Below are 13,388 nucleotides of genomic sequence, written 5' to 3'. Positions count from 1 at the left end.
GCCTGGAATGTTGGGTTTGTCAGTTGTCACCATCACAATTTCCTTATGTCTGCGGCTCAGTCCCAAAAAGTTGGCCAACGAAATACCAACCAACTTCTTCTCCTCCTTAATCTTTACCATCGTCACCTATCCTACCGAGGATCCTCGTGTCCTAAAGGTCTTCGAGTCCAACCTGTGTTACTTAGATAAAAATCGCATTGCCCTTTTTGATGGTCTCAAATCTAGGTCGTTTGAAGGCCCTCAGTGTAAAGCAATGGATGATAAAGCAAAGGAAGTAGTGATTTTGGATGTTAAAGATGGGCAAATTCATTTACGGGGACTATCTTGGGTCCTTGTAAAGTCGATGTCCGAGTTCTCTAAGGTGCCTTGTTGTGGGATTGAGAGGCGGAATGTCGCGCACATGGGTCTCAACGATGTCTCTAGTAGGAGCCATGGGGTGCTTGTGATTTCTGTTTCCACTCCTTTTGACGATGACTCCACCCTTCTCTGCTTGATCTATAAGAACTCAGAAATTGTTAATCAGGTTGATGACGAAGGGACCCTCTGGAACATAGAAATTGTTGTTGTAAAAAAATGCTTGGAGGCTCAGTATGAAGGTGCAATTGGTTTCGGTAATTTCCGTCAATACTTCTATGTAATTTTTGATACCGGTAGCTCCTCCAAGTGTCATCTCTTAGTGCCTTGTTATTCCCATGATGAGTACAAATTGAGAGATTTGAGGAACCCCAAGAAAAAGGTAGCACCCATTCTTATCAGACATGGTGGTTTTTGTGAGGATACCAATCTAAGCTTCACGCCACAGGGACTGCAACAAGTACTTCTAACGGGAGGAGAATCAATTTATGGCTTGAAATTTGAACATGAGAAACTTCACCTCAAACATGAAAGAAAAGGAATGCTATCAATGGCTAATGCCGGACCTAACACCAATGGATCCCAGTTCTTCATCACGACGACTCGCTCTTCTCATCTAGATGGCAAGCATTTTGGTGTTGCAGGACTTGGTGGGCTTGATCATGTTGCGGCAAAGAATCAGTTTGATTCAAAAAATCTTATGGGTAATGCTCTGATAGAGATGTATGGCAAATGTGAAAGCTTAGGTGATGCCAATAAGGTTTTACCAACGATGCCCAAGAAGGACTGTGTTTCAGGGAATTCTTTGGTCACAGTTTGGGCTGCCAACGGTTTGCTCTACAATGCATTGGAGTTTCTGGAAGGAAGATTTTTGGATAATTTAATGTCGCATCTTGCTACTTGGAGTGCAGTTATTGGAGGGTTTTCACATAATGGTTATGATGAGCAACCCGTTGAGCTGCTTTACAGGCTACAGGCTGCAAGATTTCAACCAAATACGCGAACCTTACCAAGCGTTCTCCCAGCTTTTGAAGAAGGAATACTTGAACGCTATCCCATTTTTCTTAACCCGGTGGAACAAATTGTGATTAAGCTTCTTGCTGATGTTGTTCGTAGGATAGCAGAGAATTTCCTGGCACTCTGTACAGGAGAGAAGGGCATTGGAAAGTCTACTGGGAAACCTATGCACTTCAAGGGATCACATTTTCATCGAATAATTAAAGGATTCATGGCCCAAGGTGGTGATTTTTCAAAGGAAGATGGCACCGGTGGAGAAAGTATATTCGGAGGAAAGTTTGTTGATGAGAATTTTAAGCTGAAGCATGATGGAGTTGGTCTTGTGTCTATGGCAAATTGTGGTCCAAACACAAACGGGTCACAGTTCTTTATAATCTTCAAGAGCCAACCCTTGGCCTGGTGAAAATGTGGTGGACCTTGGCCTTCGAATTCAATTAAGTTGTTTAGTGATGATGAACCTTGAGGACAAGGTTCTTTAAAGGAGGAGAATTTGTTATGAACCCAATTAAAGTTGGGCCGGGCTCGATAGGCTTCTTGTTATGTTTTATTTTCATGAGTTGCTAAGTGTTGTTAGTGTCCCATGGGGCTAGTTAATGGTAGTAAAAATTGGCCCATTCGTTGGTTGTTGAATTAGGGTTATTGTCTTTTAGTATATAGAGGGCAAAGGGGATAGTTGTTCAGGATCTGAAAAATATTGTTGAAACAGTTTATTTCTTTTGGGAGGAATTGGGAGCCTCGAACATTCCAAGACGTAGCCATTATCATCTTCTTCTTCTTGTTCATTCGGTACTATCCTATTACAATTATTGCGCGAATTAAGAGGGTCATATAGATTACTGTTAATATGAGGATCAATATAGATATCATTTTTGTTTTGCAACATGGGCATCAAATGAATGAATTTGTGGGGGTCAAGGCTTGAAAATGTTTTTGTTAGTTTAGACGATCGATCGTTATTTGTTTGGAAAATTCAAACAACTGAGAAATAGGTAATTAATTCTTTAACTATTATTCTAATACTTTGCATGCGATAAGTTAAGTACTACATGTACCAAAGATTTATATTAGTAAAGTAATCAATATTATCACTTAACTTTTTTTGTTATCAAGATTAAGACTAATAACAAGCCATTATGTTTATTAAATGTTCAATAAATAACATAAGGCCTCATTTGGATAGTCAAATAAGATGATAAATTTGTAAATAATAGTAAAATAGTTTAACTTAAAAAAGTTAGTTTGTAAAAGTGCCTGCATTTAGATGTAAAAGTGAAATAAGATCATTTTAATTTTTTTTATATAGAGATTTGAGAAAGTGGTGTGCCCACTAATTATTGGAAAGTGTTTTAATAATTAATGGGTCCCACAAATTATGAATATATATTCCATAGACTAATATCATTTATTAAATGAAAATCTTAAGTGCATATTAAATCAAAAATTATAATTTTTATATTTTCTAAAAATTAATACCGGGCCACGATCGTTTAAAGTAAGGGTTCATTTTTCCCCTTTACCAAACCACCGCGATCGAAGCCCCTAGGCCCCCCCTTGTTGCAGCCTAGCACCGCTGCTACTCCCTTTGACGTCAAAGTCACTGCAAATTGGACTGAGTTGTGGGTTTGGCAGTAAGGGACAATAAAGGCGGCAGTGATAGATTAAAAAATAAATAAAAAGAAAAAAGGAGTAAAAATTCAACTCCACAGAAGTTCAACTTGGGGGCGGCATTGGCCTCTCTAAAGCAAGAGAGGGGAGTGGGATTTAACAACAACTTCAGGAAGGGAGGGGGCTTGAGAATTTCTCAAAACTAGGAAGAGAAGAAGCTCGTATAGGGAAGGGAAAAATTAGGCATGGGGCTGTTATGTTGGCTAAAATGTTTTCTTTATATCTCCTCAACCTACAGTACTCAAATAAGGGAAGCCACGAATGAGATGAGCTGGGATGCTCTTAAATGTTTGTTTGGATATTGAAACTATTTTAGCCATACGAAATCTGCATGAAGTGAAATTGTTTGTATTTCATTTGGCTAACCAAAGAAGCCTAAGATTCATTTGATGAGCTTTTTAGATGATTAAATTTAGACAAACTTATAATAAAATCTTATAATAAAATTTTGGTCATTTCGATTTATATGGAATTTTTGAAATTTGAACGCAAGCGTTTGTCTCGTATTTGTTACATCATTTATGTTATGATTGCCACAACTTTCATATTTTCAAACTTTTAGGTTACATTTAGATGTTGAGATAAGTTGAATTGAGTTGAGTTTTGAATGGTAGTATTTTGTTGATTCTATTGAGATGAGTTTTGAAATTACTGAAGTATCCCAGTGTATTCACAAAATTATCTACCACTTCACTTAAACAAATTGGTTAGATCTCAATCTTGTAATTATTTAATCAATCAAACATATAAAGTAAATAAATAAATATGCATGACACAACGATTAGTTACAAAGGAAAACTTTTTAAATAACTCTTTAAGATAAAACCCTATGAGACAACCTAATTCAGAAAAGTCAGTTTTATTATTTAAAAATCAAATTACAAGTAAGTTCTCAATTACAAAATTTTTGTCAATTGATTCTTTTACTTGACTAGGTAAAGGACTCGTTTGTCTCTACTGCAGCAGTAGCAGTCAGAACCTCTGATGATTTTCAAATATTGACTTTTCTCCTGTAACTCCAGTGGCTAAAACTCAACCAATTAATTTTTTAACATGGAGCACGATCACACTTTTTGATATAAACAATATGAAAATTCTTTAAGGAATTTTCTCACAAAAACAATTCACTAAAAAGTGCTCTAGAAAATATCTAGATCTGAATCTCTACAGATCCTAACCAATAGAATCTCTTAAATAAACAATCTGAAAGTAATTTTAGTTTCAGTAGGACTCTGCTGACGGATCGAATCAATCGCAAAGACGTTTCCTGACAGAATACTGACACCTGCAATAAATTCTCTACAGTAATAGATCTCAGTTTAATCTCTTTTGATCTGGATAAGTGAAGAATCCTTGGAGCTTGATTTTCACACATATGATTTATCTAAACAATCTCTTCTACCTCTTAGAGAAACTTAATATTATTATAGATAAAGTTAATAAATCATTTACATTCATCCAAAATTACAAACTTAATGTTATGATAAACTCTATCATTTTAGTCACCTTATCCTATCCAAACTTATCAAATTAATCACCTAGTTATAGCCAAACTCTTACATCTACATTTTCCCATTTGGCGGATTGGTGACAAACTCTTGCATCCACAAGTTTAAATCTTTTAATTTGATATGAGTTTAACTTTTTAGATTGACATGTTTGAAGTAGGTTGAAATGAGTTCAAACATATTATTGAACTTATTAAAAAACATTAATAAATATTATTGAACTTATATAACATACCTATCTCTCTTATTTTAGGTTCTAGACCGAGCTTTGTAGACGAGTTCTTCTTGATAAGTGGGATGAAAATTTTGAGTTTAAAATGAAATATTAAAATATTATATTTTAATGTTATTATTTTTTTGAGATTTGAAAAAGTTAAGAAAAAGTTGAATTATTTATTATATTTTGTATGGAAATTAATTAGAAAATTTGTAATAATGAGATGAAAATTTTGTGTTACCAAACCAAACCTTAATCCACTTTAATAAATCGCATTAATCCTCGTACTTATATCGGTTGTGAAATAGAATTGATGTGATGTGAGTATATACCTTTGGAATTAGTAAATAATTAAGATAAATCATTTCGGAGAGCTTGTAATATTTGCTAACCTAAAACCGATGCTTTATCCAAAATATCAAGACAGATGAGATTCTAAATTCAAGAGAAAGCAAGAGACATGGTTGTATAGACATGAAGAAATTTTACATGCTACACCACTTCTTATCCCACTATCATAACGTGATATGTTCTGTTAAGAGAAATTCTACATAGAAGACTTATACTACACATTTCCACTTAATCAACATGTATTTTTTTTTTCTTTGCCAAAGGCCAACGTCCAGATGGCATGAAGCACCACCTCCAAAAGTGAGGTATAGGGTTCGATACCTTCCCCAAATTTCATCAAAAAAAAAAAAACCAAAAACAAAAACATGTAATTTTTTTATTTTTGTCGTTCTATCTTAATATTTAAATATATGTGTATTTAAATAGAATGATAAAAATAAAAATAGTATATATTAATTAGGTGGAGGTGTGTGGTGTGAGATTTTCTTATAACATGTCTTTTTCTGTTAATTTTTAATTTTTTTTAAATAAAAAGTAAAAAATAAAATATGAGAGAGAGAGAGAGAGAGAGAGAGAGAGAGAGAGATGATCTAAGGGTGATAAGAAAATTGCTATATTTATAAAATGGAACGAATTTGAAATATAAGATAGTATTGTGGCACGTAATATTACTGTTAGACATGCCCACATACAAAAAAACTAAGACAAATTGAACTATATATTTAGTCCAAGGGCTGGATCGAGCTCAGAGAATTAAGCTCTATTAGTTCTTTTAGATCCGGCCCAAACTACTTGCTTGCAAATTCTGGCCTTGCTCGAAATTGAATAGGCACGAAGGGATTGAAAGGCCTAACAAAGTCGATCCTAAGTTCAAGAAATAACTTTAAGAACTGGTTTGAAAAGGCTTGAATGTTGGGCCAAGCCCGAACCTGCTGGCAGGCCCATGATTAAGTCTAAATAATGAGAACTTAAAATATTAACACTTTCCAGGTAAATGGTAATTTCTGTTTAAAGAGGTTATGATATTTAATAGGCATAAACTTTACTCTCCCTTTTATTTTTGGCCTGAATTTCAACCTTAATGAACTTTTAACAACAAAGGAGCTGAATGCAGGATTTGATGAATTATTAACGACCGACAATCGGAGACCGCTAACCTTTGAGGATCCGAAACCGGAACCCACTTTTTAAATATGTGTGTTTTTGTTACGTTTGGGCAATGAGATAATTGAAAAAGTTCTTGGACCTAATTTATCTCATTAAACTGGGTCAATAAGGATAAATGAGCCCACACTATTTATCCCATAACAAGAATTATGAAAAAGGCCTACACGTGAGGAGGGTAGTGAGGAATCAATCTCATATTACCTGTGAATAAGGTCTTAAGCATGTTTATAAGTATTATGCAAACCTATCTTGTTGAACCAGTTTTATTAAATGAGTTAACCCCACGAATTTCTTCAATAATCTTCGATATTCTGTGAATAGTAATGATAAAATAGTAAATAATAATAAAAAATAATAATAAAATAATGAACAATATTAAGATATTCTTAAAATACTCTAATACCCAAAGTAGTCCTTAGTATTTAAAAAAAAACAAAAACCAAAAAAGAGTACACATACTTTTTTTAAAAAATACACTATTCAATACACTTAAAGTAGTCTCATCGGAATGTCCAAATCTAAAATTAAAGCTGCTTTTTACCTATTAGACATCAAAACGCCTGCATTGGATTATGCAATAACAAATTTTGTAATTTTTAGCTATAGCAATTAGATAGAAAATATCAAATTTGATTGCAACTGTACAATCGTCAAATACTTATTTTATTAATATGTTGTAACTCTCTCTCTCTCTTCTCTCGCATAAATATATTCCAGTAGCTTTAATTCTGTCTTGTGCCAGACCCAATAGCTTTAATTCATGAGCTAAATTAATTAAATAATTAAAAAATTAAATATTTTTTAATTAAAATTAAATTCATGATAAAATTCAATAAATTAAAAATATCCAAATTAAATATTTTTTAGGTTAATATTATTTTATTACTATATAATGAATAATCCAATGTAGATATTTGATGTAAATGGAATCATCAAAGTTAAATTCATCTTATATTTAAATTCATCTTATATTATTTTATTATTATATAATAAAAAAATAGCTATCCAATTTAGAGATTTATGTGAATAGAATAGTTAATATTCAAATTCATTTTATATTCATCAAAAGTATCACTTACATATGCATAATCTAATAACACTTCCTTATACCCATATTCAGTGTCACTAGCAAGACCTGAAGTTTTAACTCCTCGCAATAGCTAGCTACGTTGTAGATAGCCTCTCTCATGTCACTGCTCTTCCCCTAAAGCATAATAATAGACTTATTACCTTATTACCACTCTTTTATTATTCTTTTTATTTTTAAATTTTTTTAATTGTTTTTACTTAGTGGTTAAGAAAATGACTATTAGTAAAGTTGTATATTTTTTTTAATAATTAATGATGTTACAAAATACTTAAAAGAAAATAACAAAAAATAAATAAAAATTTCAAATGTATTAAAAATAAAGTAAATAGGTAGTAAGGGAGCAGTAATTGTATTACTGCCCTCCACTAAATATGGAAAGGCCAACCAAGTGCTCGATGCTCGTACAAGAGAGAAGACCACATGCAAGGGCAGAGGAATTAACGATAGAAGAGATCAGGGAGGTGCCAGAAAAAGTAACTTACAATATTACTAAACGCTACTAGATATCATGATAATATAATAATTTTGTAGTTTTCAACTTTGCTCATGATGTATCTTATTAATGCCTTTTTTCGTGTAGCTGGATTCATATAGAGCTTTCCATACAAGATATAGAAATGCTCATTAGAGCTTATCGAATTTTTCAAAGAAAAAATTTAGTTACAAACATAATTGTGTACTAATATGTGTATCAATTTATTGTGATTGGATAAAAAATAGATTTTATTAAAAACAGTATTAATTTAAAATTTAAATAAAAAAAATCAATATTAATACATAAATTAATACGCGATTTTACTTATATATAACAAAACTCTTTTTCAAAATCGGAATACTCTAATGCACAAGTCAATCTACTTTCACGGCAAGATCTACAATTGAGAGAGTTGCTAAAGTGTACAGTATGTGTCAGCATAAATTAAGTCTTTTGCACGTGATTATATAAAAAATAATATTCCTACGTCATAAAATTATATGTAAATAATAATAATAAACAACTCTCTTTTTTAGGCCCAACAGTACATGAAAATCTCCGAAGAAAATTTATTATGTTAATCTAGAGATCATGAAATATTCTTTGACCATGGAATGAGTTAACTTAACGAAAATTTCAAAAAAAAAAAAAAAATCTAAAACAACGTTCAAAAGATCATTAATATAAGGCAGGTAAACAAATGCATTAATACTGAACAAAAACAACGGGCAACAGTGTATTTTCCGCTTTGAAAAATGAAAATGCAAGAATACAAACAGACCATACACATTTGATATATAGAGATTAGAGAGTGTGGCTCGCTCAAGATGATCATCATGATTCATGAACTTCTAGATCCATGGATGTAGAACATTAACGATGAAGATGAAAAGAAATAAAATAAAGTTGTCCTTACAAGCAAATAGTAATAATGCACATTAGTATATGTTTAGATTAGCATATCCGTAGTTGGAAATTAGGGTTACTCATGATTTGCTTTGACTATGCGAGTGAGACGGAAAACGGAGAAACCCAAATTTACTACTAGCTATGCTTTGATGAGTTAAGCATCCACATTGGTTTCATCAAAGTCATCTTTTAAATTTGATGAAAATTACATATTTTTTATAAATTCAAAATCTTCATATCCATAACTCTACATTGGATTAACCATTAGATTCATCAAAATAATAATATAATATTATTTTTTAATAATAATGATTTTAATTTTTTATTAGTGAAAGAGGGAAAGAGGGAAAGGAAAACTTACCACCCATGCTAGTGCTTGGGCTCACAATAATGTTTGAATCCTGTTGGGGAATAAATGGAAATAATAATAAAAATACATTTAGTTAGTAAACAGTAACCCTTTAAATTTGAAAGAACCCGTAGATATACTGTAACTCAAAAATTTTCGCTCATCCCTTTGACTAATCTAAAGCAGTTGTGTTTGGTAAAATTTAACATATTATATATTTGACTAGAATTTTAATAAAACTAATGTCTCAAGTGTTGCATAGAAAAAGAAAGAGAGATAGAGTCGTGTTGCGGAGAAATAAATGTACGCAGGTATATGTGAGAAATTAGAATAATGAGGTTGAGTAATTTGGAACTCAAGCTCAAATGGTTAGGTTCGGATTGGCAAGTGAGAATTTTGAGATGAAAATTTTGAATTTTAAGATTAAATATTAAATTATTTTGAGATTTGAAAAAGTTAAATTATTTATTATATTTTATATGAAAATTTGAAAAAGTTCTAATAATGAGATGAGAATTTTGAGTTTGAGATGAAAATTTTTAATGTCTAAACTGAACTAGTGTCAGTGTGTCACATGATATTGTTTGAATGATGAGATAAGAAATTTTAATTTTAAATAAAAGTTTAAAATTGAATAAAATATTATTTTTTAATATTATTATTGTTTTAAAATTTAAAAAAATTAAATTATTTATTATATTTTATGTAAAAATTTAAAAAAATTATAATAATAAAATAATATGAGATAAAATAAGATAAATTTTTTATATCTAATCTACCAAACCTACCTTAATAATCAAGGCTAGTGTTCAAGGTTGTGTTCATAATGTTAGATTTTAGCATGTGAAATCAAGGTGTCAGTGTGACACTAATAGAGGGTGTTTGAGTGTTTTGGAGGCAATCTCAACTATTTTATGGAAAATTATAAATATACAAAATATAATATTAATTTTTAAAACACTTTTGGAGGGGCGGTAACCCGATAGAACCTTTATAGCTATCTTTGGCATGTATATATATCTCTAAATTAAGCAAAGATTTTCTCTTTTAACAAAATATTTCTTCTTTTTCTTTAGGCTACGTTTGGATGAAGAATTTAGATTTGGATTTGACTTAAGATTTAAACAAGTCTAAGATTTTGAAAATCCTAAAATCTTGTGCAAATTTCAATTCAAATTTTAATCTATGAACTAAACAAGAAATTCTTAATTATAAATACTTACATCCAAGTCTTCTTCCCCACCAAAGATATATATGAAATTTAATGAGAGTTTTGCTTCTTAAAATGAGCAACTAGTATTTCATGCATGCTAGCCAATGTTTTAAATACCGTATCGTACTAGCCGATATATTCTGTACTGGCCACTAGTCTAGTACAGGTATTACACATATTTCATACTGCCTTAAATACTGGCTGATATTTCGGCCTGTATCGGCCTATATTTCGGCCCATACCAGGCGGTATTTTGGCTTTTAATTTTTTTTTTTCATTTTATCAAACTGCAAGCTCATTTTTTAATTTAAATTCAGACCAGGCTATTTATAATTTATGTATTTGTATTTATATATAATTTATTCATATATCGACTATTCCAAAATGGTACACAAAACGGTATTGATAATGAAATATTTTATTCCAGTGTTTTGGCCGGTATGGCCTCCAGTATAGTATTTAAAACTTTAATATTAGTTCTAGTACTGCAATGATCATGCATGCAGCACTTGTACAAAAAATAATATTTATAATATAATAGCAAATTATGAATGAACGCATGCATGCATTCATGCGCTCTAAGTAATTAATTTATCTATCCTTGTCAACTTTTTAACTCCCAAAATCTTGTACAGTACTTTGCCTTTTGGCGTCCTTAATATGGCTAGCTAAATCGATGATCATATATATGCTTTAGAAATTTGAAAATATCATCAACATGCTGCTTGTAATAATATTTTGTCTTTCTTTTGTTTAATTTGTTCCGGTCCACATGCATGCAATCTTTTGTTACGTACTCTTTTTCTCTTGATCAAACCCCTTTTATGGATAGAGACGGCCTCCAAATTAATGCGTTGGTAGAAAACCATGAATTCCTTTTGTGGCCGCTGCATGGGCTGCACTGATCATCATCATTATGATGATTATCCAATAAAATGAAGCAAAACGCGTACCGTATACGATGATCATCATCATGCATGAAGTAGTATATATTTATCTTCGTCAATAAAGAATCTACTTCTTTATACACAAACTTTATGAAAGACATAAAGCATACCAAGTTTAATTATTAGGGTTTGGCTCAAAGTTGGGTAAAGGCCTTGGGCTTAGGGGTATATATGCTCCCACTAGATCTAAGGTTTAAATCTTTTCTTGGGTTTAAATAATCTCTAAAGGTCATTGGACTTGAAGATTTTCCTTTTAAATCATCCAATGTGCACTTACAGAAAACTCTTTTCCGAGCATCTATGCATTCTCAAGATTAATCAGGACACTGCTCTAAACATTGATGGTGTCAATAAAAAAACATTATATGCTATAAATATATTTTTTTTATGATTTTCTTGTAAATCAAAAGTTTCTGATCTTTATATATCTAATTTGTTACTTTAGACATCAACAAGGAAGCAAATTAATTAAAAGACAGCCACGCAATTGTGAAGAATTGAATTTGCGCCTCAAGAAAAAAGAATGGAAAAGTCTAGTTGTAAGCATACTTGTGCACTAATATGTGCACTAATTTATTGTGATTGGTCAAAAAGTAAATTTTATTGAAAACACTGTTAATTTAAATTTTAAGTATGAAAGAATCAGTATTAGTATGCAAATTAATACGCGACTATGCTTATATATAACAAAACTCAAAAAGAATTGATGATCCTATAGCACACCAGTGGATGATCGTGTACTAGTACTGTAACGTAGGCAGGTTAATTTCCTTTTTCCCGTCATGACCAATGATCAGTACAATGCATTTATGTGTGTGTATATATATATATATATATATATTTATATATATGTGCATGTTTGCTATAATATGGGTTGTGATAGGGTTACTATCTTATTACTGACCATCTACTACTGTATATCAAGTTTATTTATTTATTTTTTTAATTTTCTTTTAAGCATTTTTTTAACAACCTTAATCACTAAGAAAAAATTAAAAAAAATATATAACTTTACTAATACCCACTTTCTTAATCATTAAGTAAAATAAAAAATTATAAAAAAAAAATCAAATAAAAAAAGAGTAGTAAATAAGTACGTAATAATGTAGTAGTAATGCTATCATTTTCCCTATAATATTTATCCAAACAAAGGGATAGATACATCATACATAATGATATAATATCTGTACTAATTTATAGTGTACTTATAAAACAATACATTATTAAAAATGAATGCAGGACTTGGCACTTATATTAATATAATCAAGTAATTCTCAATCATAATTCATACGCCCAATTAGAAACTTAAAAAATCTTGAGAGTTGAACATCATGTGCAAAAACAATTATAATTGTCAGAAGAATTAACAATGAAATTATATATATAGTATCAACGTCGTACAAAAATATTAAATGTGTCTTAACGAAGTCACTATGGTATCTAATTAAAACTCATGATATATGTTCTTAGACATATCACAAACGACCCAGCTTTAAAAGGAGGAGAAAAAACAAACATAAAAACTTAATTTGTAAACTGTATTTGTAAACTGTAACGTACGAATGCAAAGCTATCCACAAGATATTAAATTTGTAATTGATGATCTGGCCTAATTTTGTTAATTATGCGCGTCTGTCCTTGCTAGCGAGCAATCACAAATAATTAGTCAGCTTGCTCGCTAGCGACATATCTTTTAGGAATGCGCATGTCCACATGCGCTGGACATGCGCTTAAGCGTGCACACACACACACACACATATATATATTACGGAATTTGGAAGTCTTCATTTTTTTTATTCCTAATCACATAATTTGAAACAACATATAGTTTGCATTCATTTATGCATTTGAAACCTATTTTTCAATTTGATATAATTAGTACATGATGACAAATTAAATCATTTGAAATAAAAAGATTTTATCAGAACCTTTACATATTAACTCAAAAAATACATACGTACGTATTTATTATAATAATAACCTAGATGATCTAGTGTTGTACGTAGAATAATATATATATATAAACAATCCGTAATGATCTATATTTATGTTGGACGCGAATTGCATATATATAATGCTTATGAAAACCCAAGACCAAGCTACGAATAATATATATAAAAAGTAAT

Source organism: Carya illinoinensis, chromosome 9 (genome assembly GCF_018687715.1).
Source record: "Carya illinoinensis cultivar Pawnee chromosome 9, C.illinoinensisPawnee_v1, whole genome shotgun sequence".
Lineage (NCBI taxonomy): Eukaryota > Viridiplantae > Streptophyta > Magnoliopsida > Fagales > Juglandaceae > Carya > Carya illinoinensis.
This window is presented reverse-complemented; position numbering follows the sequence as displayed.